This window comes from Falco peregrinus, chromosome 4, assembly GCF_023634155.1.
Source record: "Falco peregrinus isolate bFalPer1 chromosome 4, bFalPer1.pri, whole genome shotgun sequence".
NCBI lineage: Eukaryota > Metazoa > Chordata > Aves > Falconiformes > Falconidae > Falco > Falco peregrinus.
In genome coordinates this window covers 69,528,303-69,546,330 of record NC_073724.1, presented here as the reverse complement: position 1 = coordinate 69,546,330, position 18,028 = coordinate 69,528,303, and positions in this window count along the sequence as shown.

Sequence of the window (18,028 nt, the reverse complement as noted above, 5' to 3'; positions counted from 1 at the left end):
AGGTGTCAGAACAGAGGTCTGACCAGAGCTTTACCTGGACATTGGTGGGAGTGAGCGTTGTGTCTCCTCAGCCTGGGCTGTTTCATCTCACTGGTGTGGTGACTGGGACTGGTCTCAGCTAACTATAACTGTGCATGTGCATATGTATGTGTTTGTAAAACTTTCCTTGACACAACTGCTCTCTTGCTTGGTCCACTTCATAAACTGAGTTTAGTAGTATCACGCTATTTGGTGTTCTTTTTCCCCATGACAACATAACCTATTACTCCTACTCCTACTGCCCTGTCTTCAGCTTCTGGGAGTAATCTATGCTATTTTGATAAATAAGACAGCACTGCAGTTAATATAAAACTAGAACTCCTAATGAAATGCTGTCCTATTATTGATTTCATTTAAGGCTTAGAGACAGTTTTATGCCTGCTATATAAATATGAGTTATATAAATTCCTGGTTTTTTTCTGGGGAGTTTGAAGTATCGTGTATCTTCCATTGCTTCAATACGACTTCAGTAAAGCTAAGAGTGCACCCTCCCTTTGTGTAAATGTCGCTTTGCTCTGCCAATCAGAAATTAAGAATTAACAGATATCTACCACAGGTGCTTTCTATTTTTAATAACAGAAGTAAATGGAACAGAGTATTGGACTTGATCACCCTCAGGTTACTATTGTAATTCCTCAAATCTTCATGTGTAAGAGAAATATAGCTTTACATACAGTACGATCAACAGGACACTTTTGATCAGATACTCTGACCTAATGTATTAATTAGGCTAAGATATTTCCCTTAATTCATATCAGTTTCACACCCAAGAACTGTGGATGAACTATATTCATGTAAATCATTGGAGTTACTGGTGATCTGGGAAGATGTTTGACAATGAGACAGAGAGACATCATGATCATTTTCAAGAAGGGGAAGGAGGATTTAGAAAAGTACAAGATGGACAGTTTAACTTAAATTAACAAATTATTCTAGAAACTATGAGCAGATACTTCAAGGACAAGCCAATGTGGATTTACCAAAGGCAGATTGTGCCAGACCAACCCGATTGTCTGAACGAGTGGTTCAGTGGGGAAGAAAAGCCTTCCTCTCCAAAGGAAAGAAGGACTTTAGCCCGGCTTTTGGGATGAACACCCATCCATGCATTATCCCTGGAGGCACACTGAAGAGATATGGCTTGGGCAGATGGACTATTAACTTAGAGTGGAATTGGCTGAACTGCTGGGCTCATAGCATTGTGATTAGTGGTATAGAATCCTACTGATGGCCAGTTATTGATCATTCTCAGAGGCTGATCTGGGACCAATGCTGTTTAACATTTTTATTCATGACCTGCGTAACAAAGTCTACTGGGTGGGAAGGTTGTATCTCTCACAGTCATGACCTATGAGCATTATCCAGCCCATGGGTATGGAAAGATTATGATTGTGGGGTTTCAAGTATTCTATAATACACAAGGACTTGGAAGCTGCATTTTTGTGAACTTCTTCATTGCATGTTACTGTTAGTAAAGCAACTGTGTCTCTTTACATGTATATAAAACAGGTTACTATGAGATGACCACCAGTAAGGGGTGTGGGGGGGGGGTGTGTGTGTACATATATATATATATACACACACACAAGTTATTATGACTAGTAAAGTAAGTATATACTTATGTTCACCTCTCTGTATAGTGAGTTACTTTTTACAATTTTTTTGGTGTAGACATATAAGTGGGTGCAGGACACCAGTCCTCAGAACAGTTGTTACTGATTCCTGCTTTCCTGGAAGGCTAGTTTGTTATCATGATTTCCTTGTTCTGTGCTCATCAAAGTTTCTTGGTTCTGACACCTACACCTCCTCAAGGTGTTTTTCAGTGATGTCTTGTGCCCCAGGCTAAGTACTTATTCCTCTTTGTCGGCCTGTTTACTGGGTTGCTTTTGTGTTAGGGTTTGGACAGAGGGTAGAAAAAGTGCTGGAGGGAAGGACTGCTGTTCAAAGGACCTTAACAGGGTAGAGGAATGGTCTGACAGGTACCTCATGGAATTCAAGGAATTCCTGCACATGGGGAGATATAACCCGAGGCATCAGGGCAGACTAGTGGTTGATTTACTGCAAAACAGCTTTGCAGAAGACTTAGGGGTTCTGGTGGACAACAAGCTGAACATGAGCTAGCAGTACACTGTCATATAAAGAACAGCAACTGCCTCCCAGGCTATCTTAGGAAGACGTTTACGAGCAGGTCCAGAGAAATGATTCTTCCCTAATATTATCCTTCATGATGTTGCATGTGCAGCACTGCATCCACTTTTGGCCCACCGTTACAACACAAAGATTGACAAATTAGAACGGGTTTAGCAGGAAGCCATTAGACTGGCTGGGGGGTGGAGCAGAGGAGTAAAGTTTCTTTTGTTTTAAGGGAAGATCTTACTGCTGTCTTCAAGTATCTGATGGGTAGTACTGTCCCTAGAGGTGCACAAAGCATGGACTAGAAGCAACAAACTCAATTTGCAATAAAAGAAATTCTAATTATGTAGGAAGGGGAAAATATCACAAAAAGGGTGGTCAGATATTGCTGAGGGAGACTGGAAATTCTTTCTGTGGAAATAACTTTAAATTTTACCTTAATCAACCTGGTATAACTTCAAAGCCACCCCTGCTTTGATCAGAGTATCAGAACATTGTAACACATGACCTGCAAACATTTCTATCAACCTACATTATTTTATGATTCTGTGATTTTTTGTATAAAACAGATCAGGGGGTGGGGTGTAAGTTGCTTTAATATTTCAAATACTAGCAGTCTACCATAAACCCTGGTAAGTTATATTACTGAATAAACTGGCCTTTCTTGTAACTACAGATTTTGTAGACTTCTTGCTTTCACTGCTAATGGAAACTAAACTGTAGTCAAATTCTACCTACTTACAAACTGTGTTAAGACTTTTCTTTCAAAAGTGAAGGTAACTTCTTGTATCCGTCATTAACAGTCTGTTTTCCTTTTCAATACTTTTCTAGTGTTGTTTTTTTTTTTTCTGAATCCTTCTTAGAGTTTTGGAGTGGAGGCATAAAACCCAGACAAAATACTTGAATGAAAATTGTACAATAGTCAAATAAAATGGCAGTACTTTCCTTTTGTTGCATTTTTTTCTACTATAAAGGATAAAACAGAAATACAATTACTTTTAGTCAGGACTCTTACCTCACAGGTGGTGAAATATCAGCTACAATATCTGCCTCAAGAACTTTTGGAGTATTTTAATCCAATCTCAATGTAATTTGATATAGAATCACTAGGACTGTTCTGTATTTTCTCTACTCAACAAAGCAGGTTATCAGTTTTGGATGGTATGAAAACGCAGTATTGTTCTTATCCTACTATTTCCAATGCAGAATGAGTAGGAAGAACTTTTCCCTGTTTTCATGATCTAGTGGAACCTGCCTAAGCCTGAGGCCAAAATGAATTTTAAATTAAGGGCCAATTGAAATTAAGTGTGACTCATTCATTCTATAGCTCTCTTTTGACTTCTAAGAAAAATTATGGGGGTTTGGATATGCCAGGCTATTGCTGGGACACATGGTAGGCAATATTCATGTGATGGGAGAAGACCAACTGTATCTCTATTTTCTGAGCCACTGAAATGTAAGGTAAATGGATATGGGTGTTCCTTAGATGACTTCACATTCCTGCACATGGGTTCTTTGATTTGAAAAGATCTGCTTGGCAGTTGCAACAGAATTATGGCATTTTTTCTAACTATGAAAAAATGCTGAACATTAATGATTGCTGAAAGACAGCGTAAAATTCACACATGATTTCTAGCTTTCATAGTTGTGGGCAAAAAGGGAAATTACTGAAATAAGAGTAAACTATATAGACCTAAAATCAGAAGACTAGCAAAAAAAAGTATGTGTTTCTTGTGTTAAAATATAAGACAATTATTAAGGAGCTCTTAAACTTAAGTTGTGTATTTAAATGCTGGAGTTTGGCTCAGCTTAGTATTGCAGTAATATTACTGATAATTTTCTAATTTTTTTAGCCTAAAGTCATAAGCTATATGCCTACTAGTTGAAGTTTGTTCAGGCTAATAGGAATTTTATGATTGATTTCATAAGGCCTTACATCTTATTAAATATTTATGATTTCAAAGCAGTATAAATAAAAGCTACATTTTGTCTGGTGGGTCAACAAGACAGTGCTAATTTCAGCTACAGCTGCTCTGAACACACTTCTGATTTTAAATAATTCTATACCTCTGCATCCACTTACATCTTTAAAACTATCAGTGTTTTTTATCTGAGCTCCTGGACATTCCACTCAAACATCAAATAGCCCAGCTTTCTTGGCAGGATGAAGTGTTTGGTCATTACATTATTATTCCTAGAGCTTCTGTCTTGTTCAGAAGCAATATCACTTTAAATTTGTAGTCAATACTGAATAATCTGCTTTTTTAAAATCACTGTTAATATTTGCACTTTAGAGTGTCTGTTATCTGATGAATTAGATGCATTTAGCTAAGCTTTGAAAGACTGCTGTAATCGTGTGTGTGATTTCCATAGTGTGAAAGAACAAGAAGAAACAAAAGAGAGGAAATGGCACTGTGCAGGTTGAGAGAGAATAAGGGGCAAACCTAGGAATAAAGCACTATATTCATGATTTTCAGTCCCCAGTCATATTTCATACACCCATTTCTCCCACACTGAGAGTGTCAAAGGTGTTGTACTAGACCCAGAGAGAAGACACTTTTGAAATGATAATCAGTACTGCCAAGACATGACACCAACCTGGACATAAAAAGAATCAAAAATACTGTTCAGTAAAATACCCACTATATCCCTACTGGTCCTGCAGATGAGCAAACTTTACAAGGTCTCAAAAAGCTACCAAGATTTTATCAGGCAACAAGCAGATGCTTTTTACTGAAACTTTTTCCTAGCTCTACAAGACTACTTATGTTTTTTCATGTCACTGTTCATCCTTTTTCTCCCCTGTCATCTGCACATTTCTTCAGTCAGCTAACCTCTCCCACTATCCACTGTTTTTAAAAACTAATATTTTTTTTGCTGTTTTATATCAAAGCATTCTGGAAGTAGTAACTGAAAATAATACTAGCTTTTAGAAAATTATTTTGCAACCTTGCTGTGATTTGACAAGATTGTATGTTTTAGTGTTTCTAATAGTGATCCATTAAAGTGGATATCGCAGACACCTTGAACTTTTCAAGAATCCTGTCTTCCCACTTGTCATGTATTTTCACATCCAGGATCTGTTTCTAAGACCTGTGTGAGAGCCCATGCATGTCTGTACACATGAACATTTTTCTAAGCTGTATCTTCAGGTCCACAGAAAGGCTTTGCATTCATTTATTGATGTAATGCTCCATGGTAAGGTTAATATTGCAGGTGGATAATGTGAACATGTTCAGCATATTTTTTCAAGAAGATATTTTGTTAAAAGTGTATTCTTTTACTGACAATAACAAGTTCCTACACCTGTTCTGGAATGCAATTCCACTTCTTTGTAGTATTTTTTCAGCATTTAAGGCTGTAAGGTACTGAATTACAGGGTCCTATAGTAATACGGGAAACTTTCTTTTCCCCTCTTGTCAGTTCAGATTAATTTACATTAGTCTGTAGAACACTGATGCTTTAATTAGGTTTTGGAATGTGTTGGTTAATACAATATTATTTTCAATTAAACAGATGCTATTTCAGTATTGTTTCTCATTTTCCTGTCTAACATATGCTTTCCCTATAACATCTAGCATTTGCTCATAAGGCATATGTAGTTCATGCTGAAACTACTCATGTCTCCTTTTTAATGTGCTTTAGGAAGACTGACTACAATTTGATAAAGTGTCAAAGATTAATCCAAAGATTAATGTCTTTGACACTCATCTGAATCCCTGGAGCATGCTTGGAATGGCTACACAGCTGGACTATTTTGACTGACTAATTTAAGTGTCATTGTAGGTACCTTGGTGTGACTACATAAACATGTATATAGGCCTGACGTGAACAGCCATAGAGGTGAGCTGGTTATAAAGGGAAAACTACCTAACAGAAGAAAATGTCTGCTGAAATACTGACAGAAAAGGCCTGTTAGCCTGAGAACTGTGAGCCTTGGGACTAGGCCTGCTAATCAGAAGCATCCTTGAGAAGTGCAGCTGGCATGTTTGAAGTACAGCTGGGTACCTAAAAAACTGAGACAACTCGAGATATCATTGATAAGCCCAAAGATAAGGAACTGTAACTGCAACTTACTGTCAGAAAGCGTGAAAAATAGTCTGGAAAAAGGGGAAAACATACTGAGAAACTAAGGATTGGTAACAGCCATTGACTGTTTTAACTGCAGGAACAGGAAAACAATCTGGAAAAATAAAAATTGACCTGAGAGGATAGAAAACTACATCGTCTATTGGATGTTCCAGGTCAAAAACAGAAATTAAAAACACCCATTGGATGCTTGAAGCTGTGATGTCATACTCCCTCTTATGTCTCTGTGATATAAAATTACTTAATTTTTATCCAAAATGGAGCTTTGCTCCTGAGAAGTTCCCATGCTGCATGCACTTTTCCCTTTCCCCAAAAGGTCTGCACAATCTTTCCCTTCTGGTAAGGTTTGCCCCCCTTCTGGAATCTGTTTAATGAACTTGTTGCCATAGATACACACACACACACATATATAAAACAATATAAAATTTATCTATCAGAAGTATATCTGCTGTTATATTATTGATAAGTTTGGTTCACTGGAGATAAATTTGTGACCTGTGATATTATATATACTTTTTTGCTGCTATTTTTGGGTGCTGTTATTATTGATTCTTGCTATAATTTATCACTGCTACTATTGACTGGTGATAATAGTTTGTAATAGCTTGAGATATATAATCACTTTATTGTGGTTATAGTCATAGCTATAATTGCTAGTGATTTTTGTGGCAGCAAAGTAGAGAAATTTAGAGAAGAAAGCCTCCATGACTTTATGTATTACAGAATACTTAAAGACCCATGGTCTTGATCTCTATACATCTTTAGGTCACAACAAGGCCAGATTAACATCTGCAAAGCATTGTAATTAGCCCGTGACAGAGCAGGGTTGGATGATTCACCTGCACGACTTCTGAACTTTGTCATCCCAGTCATGGTGTTGAAAACTAACATTTGAATTCAGTAGGTATAATAGGTTCTGGTTTCTACAGGACCTAGGATGGAGACTGGAGGAGCTGAAGGAAAGCTGAAGGTAGAGAATCAGTATTTAGTGATTCAAAAACTATTTTTTTCCCCTTAAAAAAATGTAAAGAAAGTTACTGTAATGTTTAACTGTCATTACATTTCAAATTAATCTATGGAGAGCTTTATCATAATTTCTTGCACTAAATAGTTAATCGACAACATCTACCTTCAAACAAGAAAAATGTTTCTTTTTTCTTCTTACTTTAAAGTTTTTAAAATAAAAAAATTCTCAGTATCACACTGATGTGGCTAGCTGCATCTCTCATTTTCACATTTGTGGGGTTACCACTACAATACAATGCTCAGGATCGTTTTATTGACAAAAATGCATAAGAAGTAGTATCCCAACATTTTGTAAAAGGAGAACCCCAATGTACTCTAACTGGGTACTAGTCTGGAGAAGTAAAAGATAGAACTCCAAAGCAAGCTGAATGAAAGCAGAGGCAAAGGCAGAGTGATCCAACTCTAATTTAACTTCTGCTTTTACCTCCCTCTGAAGGTGACATCTCAGTGTAATCTAGTGATTCTACAGTTCTTTAATGAAGACTTGGAGATGTTACTTTTGCAGGGCAATGCCTTAGCAAGGGCAGCAGTGTTTTGTTACCTGCTTTTTTCTCTATTTGTTAAATCTGTGGCCAGCACTAGTGATCAACAATGTGCTTATAGCTTTAGCTGTTTTGGAAAACCTAGCTCACCAGGTTTTACTTGCACATCATGTAAACATCAGGGAACTGGAAATGCCCAAATAAATCCTAAGGTATGATTGAGGTTTTATTTTTTTTTAGATGTCTCACCATGTTGCCTGAGGGTGTGAAAATACTCAGAGCACAAGCTACCCTAGCTTTTGTGAGTTGTACCTTTATACTGTAATGCTATACAGTAACAGCAATAGACCATCTGTTTATGTTGATTTCTTGTCATTTGGACATGATTTTAAGGAAGTAAGGTGAAGTCAGCCATGTGGATGTAACCATTGTGGTTCATTATGCCTCTCCCCCCCCCCCCCCCAAAAAAAAAAAAAGAAAAAAGAAAAAAAGAAACTAAATACTCTTGAAGAAATGTCTCTGTATAGATAAGCCCTGGGTTTGAAACAAGATTATCTGTATCTGAAATCCATTCTTCATTCTCTGTTGTCATTATTTTAGTAAATATTTGATGCTTTGCACTTCTTTGTGTCATAGTCACTATTTATGAAGTCTGTATTTTATGACCCTTGGAATTACAAATATTGCTCCTGGGATTTGTGGTTCTTTTACTGTTGACTTTACTAACATCAGGATCTGTGCCACAAAGAGATGTTAATTTCTGTATTCCTAAAAATAAAAAATTGTGTGTGATACTATTTGTTTTTCTCTGTAAATCATTGCGACCTTATGCCAGAGCAGTCTATTGAAATACTAGTATCAATTCACACAAAAAAAATATTTCCCTCCTCATCTATTTTCTTTTTTTCCTAATGAATTTTTTTATTCTGGCATTCTTTTGTTGTTCATTATAACTTTGACATGTCTGGGTCAATGAACAGCATGGATTTTTTTTTCATTGTTATGTCCATTTCAATTAACATTTTAACTCAGTCATTGTTCAAGTACAGTGAGGTAGAAAAGCAAAGGGTGAAATAGAAAGGGCTAAGAAATAACAGAAACATGGAGTTTGTTTTTTTTAACACCTGGTTTAGCATTTTACCACAACACATTTGCAGAAATACAAAAAAAATAATAAATTGTCTTTCCTTTCTTTTATTACTACTTTTCTGATCAAAATCTACCATCTCAGAATGAACAAATGTTTGGTTTTATGAACCCATAATTTATGTTGAGAATTAATTCTGAATTTTTTTAGATGTTTGTTCATCTGTATAAGTTGTGTTTGTTTTTTTTTAATATAAACACAATGGCAAAGAAATAAAAAAATGTGTCAATAAGTTCTAGTGATTCTTCAAATAGAATTTGCATTGTATTTTCTCCTTTAAATTTTATTTAAAATAATAATTTAAAAAAGATATTAAGATAGGGAAATAAATATTTATTCTCCTGGTTAATCATGTTACTGGAGTTCTGAAATGATATTTACTCATATTTTAAGAAGAGGGGAAATGAGAAAAGGAAAGTCTGACTTAAGAGCAGGATTTCCTATTTGTCTTTCTGGTAAGTATCCAAAACAAACCTCCACTTCTTTCCATTTCTCTCCTCAAATATCCGTTACAACTATAGAAGCTCTGGAAGGCTCAGATCCAAACTGGATTCTGGTCTATCTTCTTATTTCCATTAGCAGTGTTATGAAAACATTCACATTTGGTTCAAATGAGGAGAAGACACTCTCCACTTTAGAATATCTGGGGAGTATATATACGTATCTACATATATGAAATTATATAAATAAATATATCAATACATAAATAAATCAAATTTATTAAAATACTATCGTCCCTAAAAACATATAATACAAAAAAAAAAAACAAAAACACAAAAAACCAAAACAAACCAAAACTGATTAATCTTCTATTTGTGAGTTAAAGGAATTCTAAAGGGTATGTAAATATTTTATTCTATGAATCTGAACTGTTATTGTTAAAACTTTGGATAACATTTGGCCATTAACAGAAAACTCCTTTCTGTAAGGAATATATTAGTAATGATGTTGAAGAGTTCTTTGATTACATATGTTAGAAAAAGCTGTCATAATTGCCATCATAGTACTTGGGCTACACCATTTGCTGCACAACAGGAATGTTCAAAACAAAATATATTGTATCAGCCTATATTGTCTTCATAGGATTACTAAATTAGTTCAATCTGTTTAAACACTTTATTTGCTAAACAGAAAATTCTGACTTAATCCTAACATAAATATGTTGAAGTCTATAGAATCTGAAGGAATTCAGGGGTTTTTTTAGTGTGCTCAATTGTTTAAATAACTGCAATATATGTAACAAAGCAACATATCTACATATGTACATTTGTACAATACAAACCAGACAATTTAAACTGTAAAAATTTAAGTATATATGTAATAAGATTTATTATTGTTATTATTTTAATAGAGGTTAACATCTGAAAGCTCATCATGGAGAAGCAACATATAAATTATATTTGCAGCTTAAGTAAAATTCTTCTGTTTAAAACAGAAATATAAACAGAATATTTTCCACTTTTCCTTATCAAATTGGCATAAACCTTTCTGAAATATAGAGAAAAAAGGTATTATTCTTGCCATGAAAGCATTCCCTTTTTGCTTGCCAAAAAGTACCACACTATAAAGTGATTTTCTTATAAATAGGCATTCACACAATTTAAGTTCAGTCATGTCTTGAGCAAACAAAATACTTCTGTGATACAATAATAAGGTTCTGGATACCTACACACTGATAAAAATATCCATATACTTATGGGTGGGTATTCAAGAGATTCTCCAGGAAATTATGACAATCAGTACTCATCAGCCTTTCCCATGTTCTCTCAAATTCCATTTCAAAGCATATTTAAAGAACCTTTTCCTCCTTTCTCTGCTAGGTACTTGTTTCAAGAACACACAGGAAAAAAATCATATCCCTAAAAATACCCATTTACTACCAGTGTTGTGGTTTAACTTCAGCTGGTAACCAAGCACCATGCAGCTGCTTACTCACCCACCCCTCACCCAGACGGATGGGGAGACAAATCAGAAAGGAATGTAAAACTGAAGGATTGAGATAAGAACAATTTAATAGGTAAAGCAAAAACCGCACACACAAGCAAAGCAAACAAAGAATTCAATCACCGCTTCCCACCAGCAGGAAGGTGTTCAGCCATCCCCAGGAAAGCCGGGCTCCAGCACACGAAACAGTTACTTGGGAAGACGAACTCCATAATGCTGGATGCCACCCCCTCCCTTCTTCTTCCCTCAGCTTATATATTCAGCATGACATCCCATGGTATGGGATACCCTGGCTAGTTTGGGTCAGGTGTCCTGGCCATGCCCCTCCAGCCCTCTCACTGGCAGGGCCCAAGAAACCGAAAAGTCCTTGAGTTAGTATAAACATCACCCAGCAACAACCGGAACCATCAGTGTGCTATCAACACTGTTCTCACACCAAATCCCAACACAGCACTGCACCAGCTGCTAACAAGAAAATTAACTCGATCCCAGCTAAAACCAGGACTACCAGTTTGGATATCCTAGACTATCATAAGCTGTGGCTTTACTAGTAAGTAAGGCAGTGTAATAGAAAAGGCTCTGGTGACTCAGATCAGGCCCAGCCAGTGTGGGTTTACGAAAGGAAGGTCCTGCTTGACCAACCTGGTCTCCTTCCATGAAAAGGCAGCCCACTTACTGGATGAAGGAAAAGCTGTAGTTGTTGCGTATCTAGTTGACAGCTGAAAATGAGCCAGCAGCCTGCTCAGGTGGCCAAGAAGGCCAACAGCACCCTGGCTTGTATCAGAAATAGTGTGGCCAGCAGGACTAGGGAAGGGATTGTCCCCCTGACTCAGCACTGGTGAGGCTGCACCTTGAATACTGCTTTCAGTTTTTTGGCCCCTCAGTAGAAAAAAGACATTGAGGTGCTGGTGAAGGGTCTGGAGCACAAGTCCTATAAGTGGCTGAACGAACTGGGGTTGGAGAAAAGGCTCTGGAGAAAAGGAGGCTCAAGGGAGACTTTATTGTTTTCTATGACTACCTGAAAGGAGGTTGCAGTGGGGTGGGTGTCAGTCTCTTCTCCCAAGTAGCAAATGGTAGGACAAGAGGAAATGGCCTTCAGGTTGCAGCAGGGGAGGCTTAGACTGGATATTAAGAAAGTTTTCTGCACTAAAAGGGTTGTCAAGCATTGGAACAGGCTGCCCAGGGCAGTGGTTGAGTCACCATCCCTTGGAGGTATTCAAAATGTGTACACATGGCTCTTAGGGTCACTGTTTACTGGTGGACTCAGTGGTTTTAGGTTATTGGTTGGACTTTATGATCTTAATGGTCTTTTCCAACCTAAATGATTTTATGATTCTATGAGTCAATACTGAGAACCTGACAGTTACAGCTCCTCAGGGGACTGACTTACCAAATTCTAAATCTTTCCAAAGAAAACATCTCCATAGGGATGGCTGTTAAGCATTGCAAAAATAATAGCGGACCACAGCCCCTTCTGGGAAAGCCCCTGAATGTCATGTAGGAAACCCAAGGACATCTAAAACACACTTGTTTAGGCACCTGAATCACACTCTCAAAATCTTTTAAATTTTTTTATGGATCAGTAAATCACATTGATTTCTCTTTTCCATTTTTTGATAAAGTCATCAAAAGGGAATCTCACAGAACTTTCTCTTTTTCAGTTTCTGTCATTGGGTCATCTTTGTAGTCCTCCAGCTTATTAACTAATTATTAATTAACTAACTTATTAACTAATGTGATTATATGGGTCGTCTAAATACATATGTAGATGAGACATGGGTGTGCATAGAGAGATGTAGATGTATATGCAATGTTGATTTTGCTTGTTTGCTTGTTTCTCTTTTTCACTATGGGTCTTGTGCCAACACCAAAGCTACATTTTAATCCCAGCCTACAGGTTGCATTTTTGGCAGCTGTCTATGTTGAAAATGTTTTTCAGGCTGTAGTATCAATAACAGCTTATTTTGAAAACTTTTCTCTAAACAAATGCAATAAGGAAATCAGCTGATGTTTTTATAGCTGCTGTTGTTAGCTACTACCTTAAATAATTCATGCTGAATACTCACCACCTCTTGACAAGGATTCTTTATATGAGTTTATATCATGCCTTTTTATGCAGTTGTGTCTTTATTGTTAATTTTGAAGGTTTTTTTAACATCCTTGGGATATTTGGAAGGATCAAAATAATTATGAAATGCAAAATTTACAAACCTCTTCAGCTTTCTTTTTTGTTTTTGTCTTAGTTTGCAGGCCTTTGCTCTTTACCATCGTGTCCCCTCGCCCCCCTCCATGGGATGTGTCCAGAGTCTCTTTATTATTGGTGCTTCATGAATAAAAAGTAAATTATAGAGCCTTTTTATATGACCCAAAATGGAATTACTGTGGCCAAAGGTAAACATGCATTTTTACAATTTTCACTGCAGCTTCATTTGTATATAATACAGAAGAAACAGAACCACACTTTATCTGATCATGAGACAGACTTAAAAGTAGGTCACACTCATTTATTTCTCTGTACTAAATATAAACAGGATCTAAACTGAGATGCTTAATGTACATCTCAACATTGTTTTGGTAAAATACAGTTAATGTGGAAAAAACCAAGAAATGCTGATTTCTGAAAATGTGACTGAGAAATCACAGTAGTGAAAATGGAGAGCAGGGCACTTTTTTCTGTTTCACTTTATTATATATAAATTACATATTTTATCATCCTGGCAAATCTAAAAAACCCAACAAAAAACAAACAGAATCAGAAAGGCCAGAAAATATACAGTGTTGGGTTTCCTGTGATATAAACACACAGCTGTAAAACAATATTGATTGCATTTTAGTCTTTTTAATTAACTTAAAAAATTCCAGTAGAGTGATTGGTGACTGTATTGAGTTAAAAGATTTTTTCCTAATTGTCCTTTGTTTGGGAGGAGTTATTCTTTTTTTTATTTTATTTTTTCTGAGTCCCAATAGGCTGATAAAAGGATATTTTAATTTAGCGAAGAAAACAGGGTAAAATAAACATATGATTATAGTTAGCAGTTTGGATAGACATATTAAGTACCTAAGCTTCACATTAAAAAAAAATAAAAAATAAAGGCAACCCTCCCCCCCCCCCCCCAAGTCTGTAATTTATTATTTAGCACTTAAATATGGCTTTTGCTTATTATCATAGAATCATAGAATAATTTGGGTTGGAAGGGATCTTTAAAGATGATCTAGTTCAACCTTCTTGCAGTGAGCAGGGACATCTTCAACTAGATCAGGTTGCTCAGAGCCCCATCCAACCTGACCTTGAATGTTACCAGGGATAGGGCATCTACCACCTCTCTGGGCAATCTGTTCCAGTGTTTCACCACCCTCGCAGTAAAAAAAAATTCTTCCTTGTGAACTTGGAAAGTCACCTCTAAATTAATTGTAATTAATTTTAATTTTGATCCATAAGTGAATAGTATATGATGATAACTTCATGTAGAGTGTTTGCCTTGTCCTCCATGACAACAGAACATGAATAAAACTGTATTTTCCATTATGAGATTCACCATCAATCCACTTATTGCCTCTACAGTCATGGCAAACAGTATTCAAATCCAACATTTGTGAAAATTATTTTAGTGTTAGTGTTAGCAAATAGTTCACTGACATGAGTTTTCCATGCTTGTTGCATCTTTACTAGTTCATTACCTTTTTTTTTTTTTTTTTTTTCCAGCTTTAGGGGAATATACAAAGCAAAATCAGCCTAAAATGCAAAAAACACTGTAGCCAAGCTACCCAGACTATAAAAGTACTGATTCAGAATAAAAATTTGTTACTAGTCAGAAAGTGAATATTCAAGAAGTACATGGGAAGTGGAAATGAAGCCTGAAGCAATCAAAATTTCTCATTTGGATAAAACAACTATGTTTTTGAATGCAGAGATGTATCAATACAAAAATGCCATATAGAATCAGATTTTCCTATTAACTTCAGTAGTAGCAAGATCTGGGTTTTTATGTAAAAAATATTCTGACAACATTAGGTCATGTCTATGTTTCATTATATGCTATAATTCCACAGCGAGCACAGGCACCCCCAAAGTTGCTACTGTTGTACACTGTTTACTTTGATGTTTTCTTTTCTTCCACGTTAGCAGAGTTGCAAGGCCAAAAAGGTCGGTGAATGACAAGTGTGCCTATATGATAGAAATTATTAATTATAGCAAAATTCTAATCTCATTTCCAAATAATGTGAAATCCTAATGAAGGCTGCCATTTTAACATTTTGCCATTATTTTCATGGTGTAATTGTACATTATTGTACAAAAATGTTTCTGTCTTTGTATTTTACTGTAAGCATCTAAAATACTGCTGGTTCTTTTTTTCAGTGCATTCCTTTTTTATATATAGTGCTCTTCATAATTTTGTTCTCTCACCAAAGTAAAAAATTCTCTTAAATATTAAACTACAGCATTTTAAAAACCTTGCTGCACAATACACTGAGTTACTGTACGTGACAAACTTTTAACAGTTTTCATATGGCTAAGAGGATACTATTTTCTTCAGACAGTCTCAGCATCTGAGGGATTTAAATATTTCTGAGGTTTCAGATTTTCAGATATAAAAGGCAAAGGAAGAACTTGCACACGTAACTTGTGTAACCCTCTGGGTAGCTTGCAAACTGTTTCCTCAGTACAGGGCAGAGAGGATATTTATCCATTACAAACACCAATTTCAAACCACAGAGATTGCTTTATTTCTGAACAAGATGGCAGCTGTTGCAATAATCCATTGTATTAATCCATTGCCTGAATTGCTACAAAAAGGATGTTCTCCACAACTTGTCAATACTCCTCATAGTAAAAAATAAAACTTCTCAATAGGGGTCTTATTAGGGAGCTTGGTTTAGGATTCATAAATCTTATTTGTCATGAAATGAGTGATTTAGGTCAGACCACTCAAAGAAACACTGCCAAAGGTAGGAGTGAAACTATTTTAATATGAATTTGTGGGAGTGCAACTCAGAAAGTTTGATGGCAAGGTTCACTCTATTACTTATTACATGGATAAGATACACAGAGAAATTAAAATTGTAATCAAGTCAGATTGGAGCTAGAAATTACTCATAGGGATCAAAGAAGTAAGAAAGTAAGGTAAATTTTCCTGTTGAGTCCCTAGAGTGTATCCCCTTGCTTTCTAAAGTCCAAATAGGGTTTAGGTGCAGCTGGATCCAATCTTAGTCTCAAGACTTGTACAAAGTTTTATGTCTATAGGGTAGAGGGAGAGAGAGAAAGAGGATTTGTTCCTAATTCAATATCCTCCATAGTATTTTAGCAGCATTTAGGTTACGATTATTTGATCATCTACAAAGCAAATCAATATAGTTGGTTCAAATCACAAGAATAACCTAACTACTGATTTGATTATAGTACTTATTATGACAAAAGTATATCTGTTAAGAGCTCCCCTTGAGTTCATTGAAATACTCATGTCTAATGCCTTTGCATTCCTCAGTGGGAGAAGGGTTGAACCTCAAGGAGCAAGGGTATCAGCCCAGGCTCCATCATCAGTCTTCAGTGATAGTCTCCCTAGTATCGCAGCCCCAGTAGTTTGTGAGCTCTGAGCAGCGTCCCACTCAGAGGGAGATGCTGGTTGCAGCCCACTGCAATCCAGAAGAGTTCATAAAAGTCTCGTGTTAGGACTGCTGTTTATAAGGCTGTGAGATGATTTGCTTTAGTCATCTGTAAATTTCCACCTGGCCACAACCAGAGTCAGTAATTTTTCGAAAATTTCCAACCACAATGGTATCATTTCACTCAGGTTATGATCCAGGAAGGAGTATTCTGGGGCTGTCAGGGAATAACTAATTGTCTCCATTCTTGTTCCCTGCTTTGACTAGTCAACAGGAGTTTCAGTATGGATAGTACCACTGTCTACCGTAGCCAAGTAAGAGCTGCTGGTATTATCAAGGGGTGTTTAACTGCCTGACTCGTTACTCCAGGTGCCAAGGTCTACTCAGCAACTCCCAGGGTCATAGAACAGCCTGGAGAAGGGGGAGAACTGCACCACTGCAGGGTAATTGGACTGCTAGTACATTAAATAATTCTCAATTAAAAAATTAATAGAATGAGAAATCTCATTTTCGACATTGCGTTTATTGGTTTTTTAAGCTGAAAAATTAAATCTCAGCAGGGGGTGAAAATTTGTTATGTCCTCACATATTAAGTGTAGCAAACATTTCAAAAAGATCAAACCACTAATGAGTCATAAAACAAACAAACAAACAAGTATGTAGAGGATAACCTATATTTATTAGAAGTTGTCTGTGGTATCATAACAAAAAAATACTATTTTATACTACTAAAATACAACAATTTTTTAATATTTTTTGGCAAAATTTTAGTACACAGCACATTTCAAAAGGCAATTTGCAAGGGGTTCTTCTGTTGTACTCTGTCAGTTTTTTCAGCCAAAGTGTTTACCAAACTAACAATTTTTAAAAAAAAAAAAAAAAAGTTTACCAAAATCATAATATGATTCCATGCAATCTAACATCTGCAATCTATGGAGCAGAATATAGGCACATGAATACACTTTTATTTCAGCAAAGGATGCTAAATTTAAAGGTGCAAACACATGACCCACTTGCTCAAATCAATATAATTCAATATACTTTTAGTTATTTTATGTCACAGATTGAGTTCCCACCTACAATTAAAATGTTGAGAATATTCAGGACAGGGATACAGTTTGTAGAGTACATATCTCAGTCTCATGTGGGATTCATCATAGATTATCAAAGTGACATCAGAGACAATGTGGTGCTTGGAGTACAAGGTTTGGTCATTATGTAGATGTCCCAGGAGGCCAATTTCTCCTTATATACAATGAGATACACTTCAGAGCTCTATGTACTTCATAATTGTGATAAAATGTGTTTTCTTCATGTCTCATTTACATATGTAGATACCCTTATGACAAAAGAGTTTACATGGCATTACTAAAGACATTTCTTAATGAAATTTGGAAGCCAAGGCATCTCTACATCCCCATAAATGTCAAGCCAAGAACTGGTGAGCTGTAAATACCTTTTCCCCAGGGCTCATTTTCACAGTCAGTATCAAGAAGACAGCATGGTTGCTAATGCATATTTTCCCTTTCTTGTCACAATTCTAAAGTTTTGATTAAGTTTCATTGTGACC